This window comes from Marmota flaviventris, chromosome 4, assembly GCF_047511675.1.
Source record: "Marmota flaviventris isolate mMarFla1 chromosome 4, mMarFla1.hap1, whole genome shotgun sequence".
Taxonomy (NCBI): Eukaryota; Metazoa; Chordata; class Mammalia; order Rodentia; family Sciuridae; genus Marmota; species Marmota flaviventris.
Genome location: NC_092501.1, coordinates 157,228,156 through 157,247,368, shown reverse-complemented (window position 1 = coordinate 157,247,368; position 19,213 = coordinate 157,228,156).

Sequence of the window (19,213 nt, the reverse complement as noted above, 5' to 3'; positions counted from 1 at the left end):
TTGTGATTCTGATTCAGTACGTATCTGTTGGCAGTTGATTCCATGATTTTTTAGTGAAACTCTCAGGCAGAATTAGTGTGTTTGCAAAATACCTTTATGTATGCAGAGATCTCATTTGGGAAGAGAGCAGCAGAAAGCCCCAAGTTTCCTGATTTTTCTCTGTGACTCTCAGGAACGGAAGTTCTAATGTCCTGAAAATGTAATCTGAAGGCTCTGTCATCATAGCAGCATTATGAATGCAGGCAATAAAAATAATTTTTGTACATTCTACACCTGCCACTCATTTCCTGAGTAACACTATTTCTAATACTTTATTCTTACTGAAGAGCTTCAGTCATGCAACAGAAAATGTTTCAGTCAGCCATTGACTGCATGTACAAGGTGGCTCCATAAGCTCATAGGGGAGCTGAAACATTCCTGTCACCTAGTGACTTGGTAGCTGCAATAATAGCATGACACGTTCCTTGTGTGTGCAACGATCTGGTGTAGGCACACTTATTGCACTGCCAGTCACATAAAAGCCCAGCAATACAGTTTTATACAGCCTACCACACTAGATAACATAGACAACTGTTACTGGTTTGTGTATTTACTGTACCATACTTTTTATTGTTGCTTTAGGGTGTACTCGTACTTAAACATGAAAAAAAAATTAACCATAAAATAGCATGCCATGTTACTCAGGCAACAGTTTTGCACATCTACTTACCAAATCTCTCATGCATTGTTTTCTCTTGTGCTTGATTTAATCTTGTTTCTTGAGTTCATCATGGCCTTAGGAGTCACAGGCTATAACACACACACACACACACACACACACAATCAAAATGTGTAGTAGGTCATACCATCTATGTTTGTGCAAGCACATTTTATGGTGTTTGAATAGTGACCAAGTCACATAAAGACTTATCTCTCAAGATATGGCCCCTTTGCTATAATTCCTTCCATTTCCCAACAGAAAAAAAAACATCTGTAGTTCTATTAGTTAGTTCTATTAGTTATGGACTCAAAAATGCACTTGTATATATTTTCTGGGATGCTGACTCTAAGCGTAATATGTCAGAGACAACAGAAGAATCACATGTGAAATGGCAGCGGGGGGATTCAGGGCTTCCAGTGAAGGTACTATGGAGTCAGGAGGCAGTTGAAAGAGCAACTGCAGAATGTAATGGTGTGGCAACTCCCTGCCTGGTGACAGTTCCACAGGAAATTAGTCAGGCACCTGGAGCCGCACTTCCTATTGAGGCATAGAATGGATTTAAATTAAGGAAAGTTACATTGGAGGAATATGCAGGATTTTTCTTTTCTTATTGGTGGCGACTAGACTTCTCTCTCTCTCTCTCTCTCTCTCTCTCTCTCTCTCTTTCTTTCTTTCTTATGAATTGGAAAGTCCACTGAAGTGCAATCAAGGTAAAAATATTGAAGAATGTGAAAGGAATTTCAAATGCAGACTAGGATTTTAAAAGTTCCCAAACATAGAGCATTTCTTTGGTCCAACAAAGCTACAGACGACATCTGTAGAGAATGCTTGCTGACCGTAATTCAGTCCCTGGTTTGATTTTAGTTTGGCAGATGTTGGTCGTGGAGGATGGAGTTTGTGTATAAGTCAGCCTGTTCAAGATCGATGTCACAGCGAGTTTTACATACCACAGAGTCGTCGGTTCCAGCAGAGACAGCAGGAAAACGGATTAAATTATACCCCAAACATGCCATTCAGCGGAGACAGAGCTCCCCATGGTCGCTGAGACGAGAACCTTCCTCTTTCTTCACTTTCCCGCTTCCGTGTCAAGCTCTTCTCTCATCTTTCTGTAATTCTAACCCAGATTCTGTGCACGTAAGAGCCGGTTTCTTGAGGTCTCTGTAGAATCACCTCCATGGGAAAAGCTGCAGCTCACTTACTCTTATCACATGGAGCTGAGTTTGGCCCAAGCAGAGCTCAAATCCAGTGGCCCCACACAGGGATGTCCTTTGCCCTCTCACTCTGCAGCAAAGCCCCGCTCACCCTTCTCATCTTGAGAGACCCTCTACCACCATAAGCAGCCAATACTCTCACTTTGAACTCCACGGGAGCTTCCTCCAGCCCTGTGCTATGTAGGAGGCATGAAGATACAGGTCTTTAACACTCTGGAAACATGCATTCACATTTATTACGCTCAATGAAAAGCAACAATTTATCAGTTGTTTTGTCTTCTGATTTGATCTACTAGGCTGTAACTAGTTTTTAAATGCTCATAGAAAACTGTAACCCCACAAGTGACACTATGGTGAGCAGACAAAATGCATGACCACAGTTTTACATAATGTTCATATGCAAGAAGATGGAGGCACTGCTTACCAACCCATAATTTAACAGACGGTTCTAATAGTGCACTGGGGGATTTAAATGTATTATACGAACGAGAGCGATTCCAAATTCAAGAAGATATGAAAAGTGGATACACTCTCTTGAACTAATAAGCAAAATAGAATTTAAAATTTTGAGTGTAGTTTTATACAAAACAAGACGTTTTTTTCTTCATCTTTCACAGCAGGGTCCAAAGAGTGCTAAATTGATTCTGTATAAGATTGTAAATAGAGTATTAGTCCTAGATTAATGTAAGAGACATAATATAAAGGAACCTGCTGTAGATAAGAGATGGAACTGTATATGCTTAGAATTCTGAATACCTACGTAATGTTAGGGTCACAGAGTCCTGAATGGGACCAGTGAGTCATGTTATTTTCCTTTCCCAGTCACATGAAAATTCATTTTGCAGGAAATGTTAATATATGGCCCCAAATGCGTCCAGACATAACCAAACACCCAATCTTTGCTGTTTCGGAGTTTATTTCAACTTTGTTTGCTTTTATTGTGAAATATTTCCTCTGGGTATCATTCTTTAAATAATTATTATTATCCTCATTATCAACACACAGTAATTATGCAAGTAAGCTGCTTGATACCTAGAATCACTTGAATACCCATGTGGAAGAAAACATTAATATTGACCCCCAACATCATAAATGAAAATCAATCCCTGTGCAATTGCAGACCCAAATGTGAAAGGAAAAGTTGTAAACTTCTAGAAGATATCATAAGAGATTATATCATGATTTGTGGTAACCAAGTTTTCCTATACAGGGGCTTAAACCACTTCTCAGAAAGAAAAATATTGATTAAAGTCATTATATTAAAATTAGGAATCTCTGTACATCGGAACTCCACGCTGAATAAATAAAAAGACAGAGACAAGTGAGAGAAGATATCTGCAATATGTGTAACTGACAAATGAGTTAAATCCTGACTATTTAAAATGTTATTACCAGAAAAGAGATAAATAATAGGAAAGTGGATAAAAGACTTAAATAAGCTCTTCACAATAGAGGGGAGCTAAATGAGCAACAAACAGGAAAAGGTAAGTGCTCAACCTCATCCATCATCAAGAAAATTAAAACTATAGTGGTTGACTGTCTGCACACTTGCTAGAATGAGTAAATTCTAAAACACCAAGAACATAAAATGTTGGCCAGAACACAGAGCAAACAGAGCTGTCCCAGGATGCTGGTGGAAGGCTAGGCTGCAGCTGCTTTGGAAAACTCATGGGAACCATCCACTAGAGCTCAGTGCATGTGACTCTGGGACCCACGGATTGCACTTTAGGGCATCTACCAACAGAAAGGTGTAAATAAATAAAAGAAAGAACAGTGTATGCAGGTACATAAATGGCATGTCCCTCAGTATTACAATGAATTTTAAAAACTGTGTATCCATGGCAATGAAAACACGCTGCATTCAACTACACAGATGACCCCAAAACAAAAATAGATGCAAACATGCAGTCACATTCTGTATGATTCCATCAGATCACTGTGAAAATAAGCCAAGTAATAACTGGTGTTAGAAATCAGGATAATGTTAGCTTTGAGAAAATAGCCACTAAAAGGGAATACGAAGAAAGCTCTGCTGGCTGACATTCTTTTTTCTTTATATAAAATGTGGGCAATAGATGTGTGTGCTTTGTAAAAATTCCTCAAACTATGTTCTCACACCACAGATACTGTTCTATATGTACTCTATACTTAAGGAAAAGCAAACTTTTATTTGAAAGAAATGCTTGGCAACTGCTTGTCCATATTTAAAATGAAGATAGGTTTCCACAGTTCAGCAAACATCAATTTCAGAAGGAAGAAAAGTAGTAAATTGAAGTGAAAATCACTTCTATATTGCAAAATGCCTTTAACTCAAGCTATGTACTGATGGAATTTGCATATGTTCCTATAGACCGCCCCATTTTAACAGTATTATGAAGCCAAAAACTAGCTGACTTTTTTCTTTTTTGGAGTGCTGGGAATCAAACCCAGAACCTTGTGCATGCCCGTCAAGTGCTCTACTGCTGAGCTATGCCCCAGCCCTACTAGCTAATTTTAAGAAAAAGAAGTAAATTATTTTAATTAATACAACAGGGTGCAATTAACTCTAACCTCTTATCATCATATCTTAACTTACCAGAGTCAACACCAGGAGGGAGCCAGATCTGCTGAGGCATCTACAGGCCAGAGAAACTAGAGGACTCAGAACAACACAGCCTGCTCTATGCCCTCAAGTCTGTGTCATTGCTAATGAAATGCAAATAGAGTTACTTTGCATATCTGTTACATTCTCTTTATATCTCTTTCTTTTATTAGTTGCAGAATAAGTAATAAAAGACAGATGCAGGTGCACATGAAACATCTGATACCCTTTGTGATGTGAAACTGAAGGAAAAATTAAGATGTATTACACAGGACACTTGATTGCCCTAGACTGGAGATAAGGGGGCTCCATAACCTCACCCCTCTCTTTATTACAAAGAAAAAGACGGATAACTAGTAGAATGTTGAACAGGAGGCTTAAATAGGCAATTCACAAAAGATATGGGTGAGAGATCTTTGTACTTCAAATGTTCAAGTATTCCCAGGGGCGACATGAGAGAAAGGCCCACTCACTGGAGTCCTTTGAGTCTTCACAAGCTAGTCTTGAGAACTCTGGGTCATACAGGGGACAGAGGGACTTCTCCATCATGTAGGACAGAAACTCACATTTGACTATCCACAGAAAATGGGCGGGGGTTGGGGACAAGAGGTCTACATATGTAAAGAATCTTGCACACAGTAGGTCCTCAAAAGCAAGTAGTTATTATTTTTCCTCTAGTTCAAGCTACATGAATGTCAGAAAAGCCTTCTCCACAGGCTTCCAAATGGAATAGTCCATAGACGTGCACAATCTGTTCAAAAAGAACTTGAATTAGAGAAAGGCCTCTTATAGTAAAGAACTCGTGACATCATAACCAAGGAAAGTCACTGCTTGAAAAATAAGACATTACTGCAGAAATAATGACTTCCAAGAAAAGTTTGGAAGATTTTGTCAATAAGTAAAACGGAAGGGAGAGACTGGAGAGAATTTCAGATGCAGCTTCACCTACAAACTGTCAGAGTGGTGGGAAATTACATGTCACCATGGAGATGTAGCTCTGTGACTTTTCTTTCCTGCTAGTTCTCCTTTGAAAAGGAGGGTGCGGGTGTCAAATAAAACATCTAGTACCTTGTACAATGCGAAACTGTCAGGAAGGAAAATGTAAGATATGTTGCCAAAGGGCATAACATTCAAGCTTTTCATAGCTTTACTCAATTACCAAATTTCATCCATGCTAATACAAGCACCCTGTTCCAGCCCTGGTGTCTTGTTGAGTGTTACAGGGTGGAATAGGCTTATTAAGTGAGGCAAGGCCATGGGCACAGGTTGCATGGGAATACACACAACGCACTGTGGATGCTAAGAGGTAAGCTCTGCGTTGGATGCACAGCAAGAGGGCAGCGGGTGCTGGAGGGACAACCTGGTGAGCATGCTCCCTGTGTTCAGATGAGCTCCACGAGACAGCAGAGGCACGAGAGGCAAATGGCCAAACCCTGGAGGAACTGAGCTCATGAGGGTGGTGCACTTATAATCTGAAAACACACATGTGAAAGCTTAACACATCCGGGACAGGGCCACGTGAGTGGGTCTAGGGGAGTTGGCTGGAGGTACCATCCAAGTGAGGAACATCCACCTTAAAGGTGAGCTCTGCTCCTCTCCTCCACTACTTGATCTGTGATAGCATCGTGAAGTTACAAAGTAAAACAAACCCAACAACCTATTTATATAGCATAAGTTTTCAAGTGTACCTGTGCTATCTGATGCCACTGGAAGCATCATTTTGGGGGTAAGGGGCAATGCTCTAACAGCATGGGTGATGGGCATTCCACTGAGATTTCCCCTGATGGGAGACCCAGGAGAAGCTGAGCTTCAGGCAATGCCATGTCCATACCACAGGTTCCAACGTCTAGCCTGCCCCACGCATGGCCTTCTGTACCTGGAATTGTCAGCTGTTACCCAGTGAGATGCTCCGTGGGTGACCAACAGTCCTTATCAGTAGCTTCAGTGCCCAGTTTTCCACGACTATGACTGCCCTCACTGCATCCCTAATGGGAGGGCCACCATGGCTCCTGGAATCAGCATCACTCTGAAGAAATGACTTGGGATAAGCCAATCTCTTGAATTGCTTCCTTATGAATATGCTCAGGTATTAGCCAGCTAATATAAGTCCCTCACTAGCTCATTATTACAATAGTAATTATTGTTACTCCTCTGTTATGGCTTCTTAGACAATTTTAGTTGTGATAATTCTATTATGATTAACACCTAACAACTACCATCATCATTAATGATCATTGCACATGATATCAAGCAGATCTAAAAATTTTTAAAGACAAACTGAAAACATTCCTTTAAATTGCAAAACAATCTACATATGAAGGAGAGAGAGAGAGAGAGAGAGAGAGAGAGAGAGAGAGAGAGAGAGAGAGAGAGAGATGACTCTGCCTTCAAGGTAACTATTAAAAAAGGAGTTCTAAAAAGTTTGAGATAGAAAGGTAGCATAGCAGTAATTAATGATAATTAAGAGTTAAAACAAAGCAGTGTTGGACTGCTACTTAGACTTTGCTCTGTTTCATTCAACAAGTATTTCCTGGAAATCTTTGTGTCACGAAGACTTCAAAATGGATCAAGTATAGACCCAACCTCCAGTGACGAACAGAAGTAGGGGGTGGGGAAGGAGCAGCATACTCAAGATACTGCTGCTGCGTGGGGACCCTGAGTGCACATATAAAATACTCAGTGTGAATTAAATGTATGCAAAGAGCATAGAGCAAAGAGAAGCAAAATTCCATGGCATGGACTTAGATTTTTATTAAATAGCCGTAACCTGTGCTTACTAACAGCATGCTCCAGCTGCTTAAATAAGATTCCATTCAAGATGGCAGACTGACTGTGGACATTTAAGTCCATGTCCTGCCAAGACTTCATGAAGATTTCAAGGAAGTATTGTGGTTTCTTAAGTGTTTACCCAACAAAATAAAAACGGGAGAAGGAAAAAGTGCAGAGCAAGTTCTGGAAGACAGCAAACCCAAACGTGCAGAGAAGGTCTCTGGGTAAGCAGGGAGCCAGCCTTCCCAGGACTCAGGGCAGCTCCACAGCCAGGATGGCAGGAGTGGGCAGGGGTGTTGACTCCCGCTCAGGTGTTGAGTCTGAGATGGATGAGACCCAATGCCACATGCAGACCATCCTGCTGGCCAGATAGTCACCCAGAAAGACAACAGCACTTGTTCTTCTGTATAGAGGAGATAGACTATCAGGGGATGAGTGAAACGGTGAGCCTGGGCTGTGTTGTCCTAGAGCAAAGTCCCCTAAAACATTCCTGCCACTTGACCAACCCCTGCAGGCACACGGAGAACTAGTCAGTATAGCCTCCATCTGAAAGGATCCAGGAAGCCAGGGTCCCCGGACAGGTGAGGGAAGCTGCAGCAGGAGGTGAATCACCATAACATGTCCTGTAGAAAGCTGGCCCAGGCAAGAGAAGGTGAGCATAAAAATTCCTCATTAACATCACAGTTAATACTGACATGAGCATTGGTCTGAGAATCTGTTGCATCCAGAGAAGAATGAAGAGGAGATGGGGAGGGAAAGACGAAAGAGAAAGCATGGAGGAGAGAAGAAAGGGACATTCTTGGGGATTTGCCTTGTACTGGGACCATCCCTACTTCTGTTTCATTTGCTTTGATAAAGAAGAAAGCAGAATTAATTTGAACATTCTTCCTTGAGGAAGAATAAGGATCGTGACGTCAGAGCCAGAGAGGGAAATGTAATCAAAAGACACTTGATTCTCAAGTCTCAGTAAGCAATGCTTTGTAATAATAACAAATTCTGCATATTCTTCCAACAAATGTTCATTGGGTCTTTACTGTGTGCCAGACACTTTTAGAAGCCTGGACTGCATCAGTGGGTGAGATAGGAAACAGAACACACCAGCCCCCCGCCCCTTGTGAGGTTCTGAGAAGACTCGATGCATTATGGATAATCTCTGAGCAGGTTGTCTAAGGTCAAGTACCAGGGAAACGATAGAACAGGCAGAGGATACTGGGTGGGTTTTGGAGCAAGCCACATAGAGCCCGATAAAATTCAATGAGAAGATGTCATTTGGGGAAGACTTAAATCCGGTGAGCAGTTTGCCATCTGAAAGCAAATGAACAGCCCTTGATGAGAAGCCTTTGTTTGCCAAGCAAAGAAGTCCGAGTAGCTGCCCCAGAGCAAATGCCGGGCAGGGGAAGGGGAGGGAGGGAAGCTGTATGGGGGAGGGGGGATGTGGAGCTTTATAGGTCTTGACAAGAACTTTGGTTTTCACTTTGAGTGAACGGAGGCCATTGCAAGGAATGCAGCTGAGGAGTGACATGGTCTTTAACAAGATCATTCAGGCTGCTGCACCGGGAACAGACTAGAAAGGGCAAAGGTGGCAGCAGAGAGACCCATTAGGAAGTTATTCAATGCATCATTTTCAAGCATTCCATATCCCAAGCACGGAGATTTAGAGATGGTTAATACCCTGATTGTTGCCACTAGCAACCTGGCAATATTAAAACAAATGCAGTGGTCCCAAAGTTGACGGTTAGCTGGGGAAGAGAAGTCCGTGATCGGGGACAGATATTTTCATTATAAGCTTTCATGTACTCCAGTTTTTAAACTGCATATTTAGATAATTGATTTTATCCATATATGGATAACTGATTTAACCTACTGATGTAGGTTAAAGATGCCAACTGCAGTCTAGAAAGTAGATAAGGTAAATGCCATATCACTTACACTCAAATTGCTTCTTTTTAGCATTTGGGGCACAGCTCACTCCCTACAGTGGCTTTTCAAATGATTTTAAGACATTTGTTTTATCATCTCCTTGCAGTAACAGGAGCATTTTCTGCCCATTTTGATCTGCACATCTACAATACCCAGTATTAAACAGCAGATATTATAAAGTAAGGAGATTGCCAGATGCCATCAGCAGCAAGACATGGCAGGAAAAACACAGGGGATTAAGTACTACCACTTCAGAACAACAGGTTTTGAAATGCCTGCCTAAATATCCCTGAGCACTGGGGAAATGGGCATAAGATAAATGTCAAGTCTGAGGGTTGCTTTGAGTATTCAATAAGCTAATAGATGCAAAACACTTTGCAAAGGAAAAAGGTGCTAAACATTTTCTATGTTTATACAGTTGATGTTTCACACGCCACTGATTGTTAATGCACAGTGCTTCATAAATTCTCTATGTTACTCTTCCTTAATTCTCCCAAAGAATAACTGGCGAAGCTATGCTGTTAAGTAAAAGTGCAATTACCCTGAACTTTGATCCAGGCATTAGAGGCAGCTGGTCCCTCTGTCACTTTGTGATGCTTCAAATCCAATTTCATCCTCTTCTAGTTTTAGGTAAATATAATTTCTATAATGAGTTCTTCATAGTCAAAGGAAACATTTGAAAGGAATTCATCCTGATTCCATGCAAAATCATTCTTATGAAGATGACTTTACTTTTATTGTATGACTTGGGTGTTGGGCTTTATGACATGATATTTTGACATATAGTTAAAGTTTAAAGGAAACCATTTCAATCATCATGAAACTTCTCTGCATACATTTTATATAAGACGTTCCCTACAGTCAGAATGTATTGTAAAAAGAATAATTCAGTTTTCCAGTCATTCAGGTCACTGAATGCTTAGAAACTAAGCTTTTACTACTTGCAATCATATAATCTTTGACTTGACTGACAACAAGACTTTTAACTACACATACTTACAAGAAAGATGGTCTCCTGTATTCTCTGAAACTTTGCTACGGTGCTAACCTTTCAACAAGGAATGGCATTTTAGAAATGCCACATGCATTTTAACTCTTGTTCCAGTTACTAATGGCAGAGATGACCTATCAACAAAGAAAAGGGATGGAGTCTCTCCTCATTAACCACATGGTAACTTCAGTCCTTCAGGGTCATTGTGACCCCGTTTTTCACCCAGGCCAGTGCCATTTCATTTGTTAATTCACCTCAAGAAACATTACTTTCCATCAGTATCAGGGAACTGGAGTGTCCTGGGAGACTTAAAGTTATGAAGTCCTACAGAGACCTCACTGCCAATATCTTCCTGTCTCTTTTCTTAAACTTGCTCTTGTCCGTGTTGGCCACAGCAACTGCTCTGATCATCATTTTCCAAGCCCAAATTCACATACCAGAGAGGGAAAGGTGGAGAAATTTTTTTCTTATCCACAAACATCCCTTCAATACATTTTCAGAGATTATAAAAAGATAATCTTCTTGTCTATTCTCATCTGAAGAACATCCAGGCAGGATAATCCACCCTGTTGGACTGTGCAAATTAGGAAAGATGTCATTAGGGCAAAGAATAGGTAAGAACGTTTCCGGCTGAATCATGCACATTATTAGCCAGTCAACCTTGATCACTAAACCAGTGAGAGTTGAAGCTTCCAGGGAGGTTAATAGGTGGAACTTCCAGAGGCTCAAGTCCAAGGAACCAATTTTTATAAGTACTCAAACATCCATTTTTCTTCATTCATCAAATATCGATTAAGACCTAAATATTTAAATCACAACAACCTCAGGGGGTAGGAACAGCAGTGACAAGGAACCAAGTCCTTGCCTTCAGGAGCTCCTCCTCCTGACAGGGCCGAGGCTAATGAGAGTGAGAGGGCTTTGCAGAGCCTGGTGTTGGGGGATGTTGCCATTTGATACGGTGGCCTCTGATAAAATGACATCTTAGTAAAGACCAAAGGCCAGGGGAGTCAGCCACGTGCATGATGAATTCAGAGCAGACCTCCTGGCTCCTCGCGGCTCCTCAATGGCCTTTCAATTAAATTTTCTGCCATACGTTTTGCTTCGGGAAGTAGAGGTTAAGCAAAACTGATTTGCGTTTTCCTTGTATATCATCAATTTTTAACTTTCAGAGACTGATTAGATGATGTGTGCCTTCTCACTTCTGTGGTCTGAGTCACCTCATCGTCCATCATAGGAAGAAAAAATAGCCAACAGTGTCAGCCTTGAAGAACGTGCAGTCCAAGCCAACTGGGGATCACACTGTGCCGTGACTGGAAGGCGGGTGAGGAGTGGGGGACTAGGGATGGGTCACGATGAGACACCAGTCCATGATGACCACGGAGCAGAAGCCCAGGGTGCACGGGCACTATAGAAGGACAACAGCCCACGGTCCTTCTAGAGGCCAACAAAATGTTTTAACATTTTTTTAAATCAGAAGAAGACAATGAAACTTTAGTTTGAAGAATATTAATATGTAAAATTGATGTATTTGTCTTCATACTCATATGGTGGTAAGCTATAATTTTTAATATTTTTGTGGAGGAAGAAGCTAATGAAAACAAATGCATCTACAACCCATGAAAGTCAGAATCTTACCCCAAGGCCAGCCTCCTGGGTGTGTGGTCCACCCAGGGTCCACCCTCAGAAGGAACCACACTTGGTTTAACTCTTGCCATGGGCAAAGCATTAGCAAAAGTCATAACTGTTTATCAATGAAAAACAAGGAACAATGCTGTCACCCAGGATGCCAGCATACTGGGTAAGGGGAAGGGAGTGTTTTGCTATGACAAGTCAACTGTGTCCTTTGAAAATAAATGAACTTTGCCTCATTTGGGTGACTTCTAATTTGCGGCTCTAATCTCCACACACTTCTGTGGGAATGGAAGGACCATTTATTAAGTGCTTATGAAGTTTAATGCCTAGAACCATGGTAGGTGCCTGACCTACAATTCTCGCAATAGTCATGAGAGATAACTGCTTGTGCCCCTATTTCATGAGGAAAATGTCTCAATGACAGGAGGCCAGGCAGCACTAACAGTAGATGACAGAGTTCTAGTTCAGAGGGACTCCAACGTCCATATTTTTTGTGCTTTTTCCGTCAAATAGCAAAAAGGAAAGAATCTACTATAATGACGCTAACCAAACCCCTCCCTCATCAGCCGCCGTCTCTGCCATCGCCCGCCATCGCCTGGTGCACTGGCTCACCTCACTTCCCTGGCGACTGTCCCCCGATACCTGTTTACTGCAGATAAAGGGGCAGCTGTTGACCAGAGCTGAGGCCCGGTTGCCCTGGCCCTGTCACAGGCTGGTTTCAGCTCACTTATTCTGGTTCTGGTGCCCTGGTCCTCTTGCTCAGAGGGGAGGAAGATGGCCTTCTCCAGCCCGGGGTTTACTCTATCTGCAGCACCCACCCCCATACTTCTGAGTGGCCCATATCCTCTCTTGATTTGGGTTTCCACCCTAATGCCGTCCTCAGAAAGACCTTCCACGGCCCTCCTTTGAAGAGACCAGCACAGGTATTCTGCATCGGGTTTCATTGCTATCCTTACCAGCCCTTGTCCCCATCTGGTAGCAAAGTATACATGTTTGTTCTCACCCACAAGCAGAAGCCCCAGGAAGGCAGGGCCTTGCTTCTCTGGTCCACAGCTGTCCCTGGACCCTGGAGGTGCAAGTGAATGTCTGCTGGCTTCACACCTGCTGTCCAGGGAGTGTCAGGATGCTCTTGAGGACTCACACTTCCACCTCAGCCCCGTTTTTCCCGAGGAGGTTGTTAATTCTTTCATGTGCTACCAGGATCTTGAGGCTTAAAAAAAAAAAAAAAAGAAAGAAAGCACCAGCCAGCATCTGCTTTGTGTCTTCTCCTTCTTGTGGCTGTCACCGCCCACAGAGGCCACCTCCCTGAGGATATGCACTTTGACTGAAGTATTACTTTAGCATTCTTTTTCAAGTTCACCAGGCACTCACAGAATCTTGTTATTTCTGGATCAAAGGAAGAGACTTTGGTTGGGGGTTTTCTGATGCTATTTCACATTCAGAATTTCGACATGATTCATTCCACAATTAACTTTTTTGAAAAAGTAAATAGCAATTGATTCTTAGATTCATTACTTATTCTTAAAATTGTTTCAGAATGGCACACAGGACCTGAAGAATCCCATAAGTTATCACTTTGTCTTTAAATTATCCTTGTCAGACTGACGCAGAACATAAAAACTGGATACAGAAACTGAGATCAGGAACTCAGGGATCAGATGGCTTGGAAGGATTTTTTAAGCTCAGCACCATTGACTTTTGTTCCAGATAATTCTTTATTGTAGCAGGGCATCCAGGTTATTTTAGGATGATCAGCAATCTCCCTGGAATCCACTCATGAGTTACCAGTAACACATGCATCCTCAATCCTGAGTGTGACAACCAAAACTGTCCCCAGGCATTATCAAAGGCCCCTGCAAAAGTGCAGTCAGGCTCACTGAAGAAGTGGAAGTCCCAGGCCCACTATGACCTCACTATGCCTCAGCTTTCTCATTGGTAACATTAGAATAACGGTACTCCCTTTTCATGTGGTTATTGTGAGCATTTAGTGAATAATGCATATTATAATGAATAATATAAAGAACAGTACCTGGCTTGCCATACCACTTAGTAACAGACAGCTCTTCCTGAGGTGAGTACACCAAGATCCACTTGGAGCTGCCTGGCTGTGTCTGATGAAGAAGCCAAGTCCCCACCAGAACTGAGACTGTAGCATTTCTATGTTCACAGTGCATCACACAAAGGAACTAAGCAGGTACAGAGTAGGAGAACCATGTGAGTCCACAAATGGAATCATGATAGGGAACAGAGGTTTTGAGTTCTTGCTAGGTATCAAATACACTGCTAAAGGCATCATGTTTATTTTCTCATTTTTATCCTGAAAACAAAGCAGGAAGTAGATCATTTGGGGCCCATTTTTACAAGAGGGAGAACTGGGTTTCATGAAGATAGAGCCACTTGCCCAAATTTGCTCAGCCTGAGACTGGCAGAGCCAGCACTTGAATCCAAGTCTGTCTAACATCAAAGCTATGATCTTGGACATGATTTTATAGAATCTTTAAGTGGATAGAAGCACATTTTGAGAAGTGGAAACTGAGGCCTAGAAACATTAATGACATGTCCAATTGCACAGTTTGCCAGAGGGCCCCAAGTTAATGGTAATATTCCAAGTTAATGGTGATCTATCACCCCTGTCATGCTACTGTGTTGACATGGGTTCACTTCCTAGTAACTGTGCCAGAACATCACATTAATATGCCTCCCTGGTCTGTCTGAACTGCAGGGCCATAGAATCTTAGTGTTCTGTCTATATGCAGAAATCGCCAAGGGGCAGAGGGACCTGTGATTTCCCTCCAGTTACTCACATTGTAAGGACAAGACTAGGTGTCCCCTTCTTTGTGGGCTCAAATATTATCCTCAAAGATTTCCCAAAGCAGACACATTTGGGGAACTTGAACAAAAATGAAACACAATTCTGACTGGTCACAATTCTGAATGTGAAAACCATTTCAAAGGAACCTGTTAAATTCCAGATCTCAAAGCAAGAAAGAACCAACAAGCTGTAATGCCAGGATTCCCCCTTGCCATTTTATCAAACTTAGTCATAACAAGCTGCCTGAGGTAGGAATCATTCGACTCGTACCAGCTAACACTGCATTTGTTTGTGGAACGTGCCCCCCTCCCTCAAACTTGATCCTGGTGATATCTATCCCAATGAATTGGAAACTTGCAGGACAACACAAAAATCACTAGCCAAGTTTCTGAAACACTTGCTTACCCATGTGCCCTGAGATAACATAAGCTACCACTGACAACTGAAAACATTGTAAATAATATTGCTTCATGAGATCCATGCTATCATAGAAAACACATATTTGTCAATTGCCTCTGGACTGCATAGGAGAGGTAGAGCAAGAACTCAGCTCTGGTACACTCTGCTATTTCCAATGTCCATTCTTTCTTTTCCTCCTTGCTACCAAAACCGAAATTTTATCATGTTTGCAAGGATCCTAACTAAAAATGTTGCCATATTTCTGGCCATGGAGACATAGTGAGGGTTCTGGAAGGCAGATGCTGAGCTGGTCTAGACACCATTCCTGTTCTTTCCCCTTCCATCTTTCCTTTTACCTGGAATGCTGACACCAAGACTGGAGCAGCAGTTCTCACGATGTGTCCAGGAAGAACAAACCACACACTAAAAATGAGGGTGTAAAAAAATAGGAGGAAGTTACAGTAAAGGACAAAAAAATCCAGCCTACCACCTCTGTTTATATAGCCTGCAAGTAAAACGGTTTTGCATTTTAAAATAGCTCAGAGAAAAATCAAAGGAACGATGTTTCATAACACATAAAAACTATATGAAATTCAAATTTTATTGTACCTAAATGAAGTTTCCCCAGCACACAGTCATGGTCATTGGTTTACATGTTGTCTGTGGCTGCTTTTGTGCTACAAGGGAGAATTGAACAGCTGTCACAGAATCTGTAGGTCCCACAAAGCTCAAAGTATTTACCCTGGCTTTTTACAAAGTAGGCCAACTCTTATCAAATAATATCCTTGAACACCCAACTCCAGACATTTTGTTGTTTGAGAAAAATAAACCCTTGGCTTATCTAATCTACTATCATCCAGGCTTTACGTCTCTTGTAGCTTAGCTGGTGCACAGCTAAATGAGACGTGATGGACCAAAGACCCAAGGTGGGAGTCAGGACAGTGGGGGGCATTCTGCAAATGTCAGCGTTCTTAATCTAGTTTTATCCAACTTCCCAGAAATGTTAGAGCTTTTGCTGGAATAGGCAGAGGCTATAGGACTAGAGAGGAGGGAAGAGAGGAAAACTTGGAAGGGCACACCTCTGAAGGACCCGGCGGTCAAGTGATGGGCAGAACAGGGAAGCAGGAATGCAGGGGAACCTCCCTCCTGTGTTCTCCGCTGCTGCAGAACCACTGCTCCCCAACATTTATCTCCCCCATTGCTTGTAATTCAAGAAGCTGGGCGTGGCTTAGCTGGCCCTCTGCTTTAGGCATTGCCTGAGCTAAAATCAAGGTGAAGGTGCGCTGCAGCCTCCCGCAGGCCCAGCAGGGAGAGGAGCCACTCAGGAGCCAACGCTTTGCAGTCCGTTGGCCTGAGAGCCTCTGGCCCCTGCCGGCTGTTGGCCAGAGGCTGCCCTCGGTTCCCTGCCATGTGGGGTAGTTCATCACATGGCAAGGACTTCACCAGTGCAGGCAAGCAAGAAGACGGGAGGCGCCTATGAGTCAGCAGGAAGTCACAATCTCTGTCACATTCTCTAGAAGTGAAGTCCCCCACTTTTGACATGTTCTGTTTATTAGAAGTGAATCCCTAAGTCCAGCCCACACTTAGAAGGGTGTGGGTACCAGAAGGGGGTATCACTGGCTGCCCACTGCACTTGCCACTGTCCTCAAAACATCAGGGATTATGATCATGTGACTCACCACTGCTGTTGGTCTTGGGATCTGCAGTCAAAAGCAAAGGAAGTGAACCCAGGGCACATCAGGTGGCTGGCTCTCCCCTTAGGGAGGTTCTCCCTGCCAGCTGGACGCTGGCCTAACCCACCGCACCCTCTTCCTCCCCACCTTCAGAGTTCCTGGTCTTAGCAATGACCTGTCTCCTATAACCTAGATTCCTTAGGAAAAGAGTTTCCCTGTGGTCACAGAGCCTTTGTCTTACCATCACGTTTGAGTTTGGAAACACAGGCTCTGGAGCACTCCCTGCCAATCAAAGCAATCCGGGCATTTGCTGGCTTGCTTCGTCTTCTTGACCTGTGGGCCTTCCCTCTCCCTCACTTTCCTTTCTAGCTTTCCTTCTCCAAAAGAGGGCTCCCTCACTTCACATTCTCTTCTCCCAGTGGGAAGTGCTTTCTGAAACAAAGAAGCCCTTGCCCAGCCAGAGACTGAGACTGCTTAAGTGGCCACTTCTGATCAAATGGGCTTCAAGTTGGCGCTACAACTATGGAGGGTCTTCAAATTAGACTCTTTAAAATGTGCGGCACTGTTCTGATCTTGGCAGACAACAGGCCTCATTTGAATGCCCCCGAACTCTTCTGGGCAGACACTTCAGCTTCTCTTTGCTGAGGTGAACCAAAGAGTTAATCAGACTCCTGAAATGAGTCTCAGGGAGTTGGAAACGTGGCATCATGCCCTGCCTGCCTGCTTTGCAAATTTAAGGACACTAGGCATCCGTAGAGCTGGTACTTGAGGGTCTATTAAATGCCTAGAATACTAAATGGCTCAGGACTTCCTGTCATTGACTAGAGCAGCTGAAAGGGAAACATGGGAAGGAAATGTAAGATACTTGATTTCTGCCTTTTGGACAGATCCATTTCTGTTTCAAAAATGACCAAAAAAAAAAAAAAAGCTAACAAGTTCGAAAGGAAAATATGAATACATTTATACCCAAAGGTGCACCCAATTATTTGCAGAGATTTTTATTTAATTCATCTTTTTTTTTTTTAATGCAACACAATGGAACCCTATCCTTCCTGGCCACCGAGGTACAGAACACAGGGTTGGTCACCAACTTTCATGAGGACATCAGGGCCAACAGCAAACACAGAAATAGGAGGAAAGATTTTGAGAACCCCTACAAAAAAAATAATAATAAAATAAGACTTTCGGGGGGGGTAAGATAAGATAGACAAATTTGCTCCCAAAATTCTTGCAAAGGTATCTAAGGAGGGCAGAGGCCTTGTTTCTGGGTAAGAAGGATGTCACCTTTCCTCATACCCATCCTCAGCGCCAAGTTAAAGCAAAGAAGGAGGATTTATAATATGATGCGGGTGGGGACAAGGGAGCCAGCTGTCAGTAAAATAAATGAATGAGAGAAGGAGTATGCAAATGGGCAGTGGCCAGACCACACAAGAAAACGGAACTGGGGCCCACACTGTGCAGCCACCTGCAAATGTGGGGACACAGACATGCCTTAGAGTCTGCCAAATGCAAGTGATAGTGGCCAAGCTCATGCCACAGCAAGTCTGAATCAGTAGCCTTTGCTTTTCTCATTTGGACGGTCTTTGATCATTTCAAGACAGGCAACCTCGAAGGGCTAAGGTGTATTTCAGGAAGTTAAGATCTCTGTCCAGAGAATCTCTGGATAAGACCTTGTATGCAAAACACCATCTCACTGTCACTGTAAAGCATGTCCTTGTCCATGTCCTCCAGCCTGAGGCAGCTTTCAAAGGAAACGGAAATCAATTCACACTCAGGAGCTCCAGGGCTGGTCCTTCACCTTCGAACAACTCCTTGTGCATCTTTGGCAAGTCTCCAAACTCCCTAGCCCTTCTCCAACGGCTCCTTTTGAGTTCTCAACATTTACCCACACGGTTCACTCACTGGTCTTTGTGTGTTGCTTTACTATCGTAGTCCTACCAGTTTACTCCTCCACACCCACCCATTTTTGTCTGTGACTGTCATCCCTACTTAATATTTTGTGATTGCTCTTGCATTAAAGTCTCCTGATCATGAATATTAACCAACTTTTAGAAATCTCTTGTCTTTCAAAGATTTGAAATAAATGACCCTTGCAAATGCATAGACATTTGTTTTTACAAAGGTAGATTGGAAACTGCTTGCCACAGTGGATCAAAATATTTTCAAAATGTATTAAATTTAGGCATATGCTGTTTTGATGTTTACATTAAGGAAGAACTAACGAAGGATACAAAAGATAAAATGTTAAATCTTAGGAGCTTCAGAGAGTAGATGTTTATTTTGTTCACATAAAGATTATTCCAAATCTGAAGGTCAATGCCTTCCAAGCAATGACTCAGGGACCCAGGATCCATCTATCTTGTGGCTCCATCTTCTTTGAGCCTAGATTTCCCATGTTTACTTGCACCAGGCTGGGGAAAGACCATGGAGCATCATATGTGGGAGCTTTTCATGGGCCAGATCTACATTCCTACAGAGATGTGAAGGTGACTTTTAGCACATTCCATGGGCCAGATTTCAGTCAT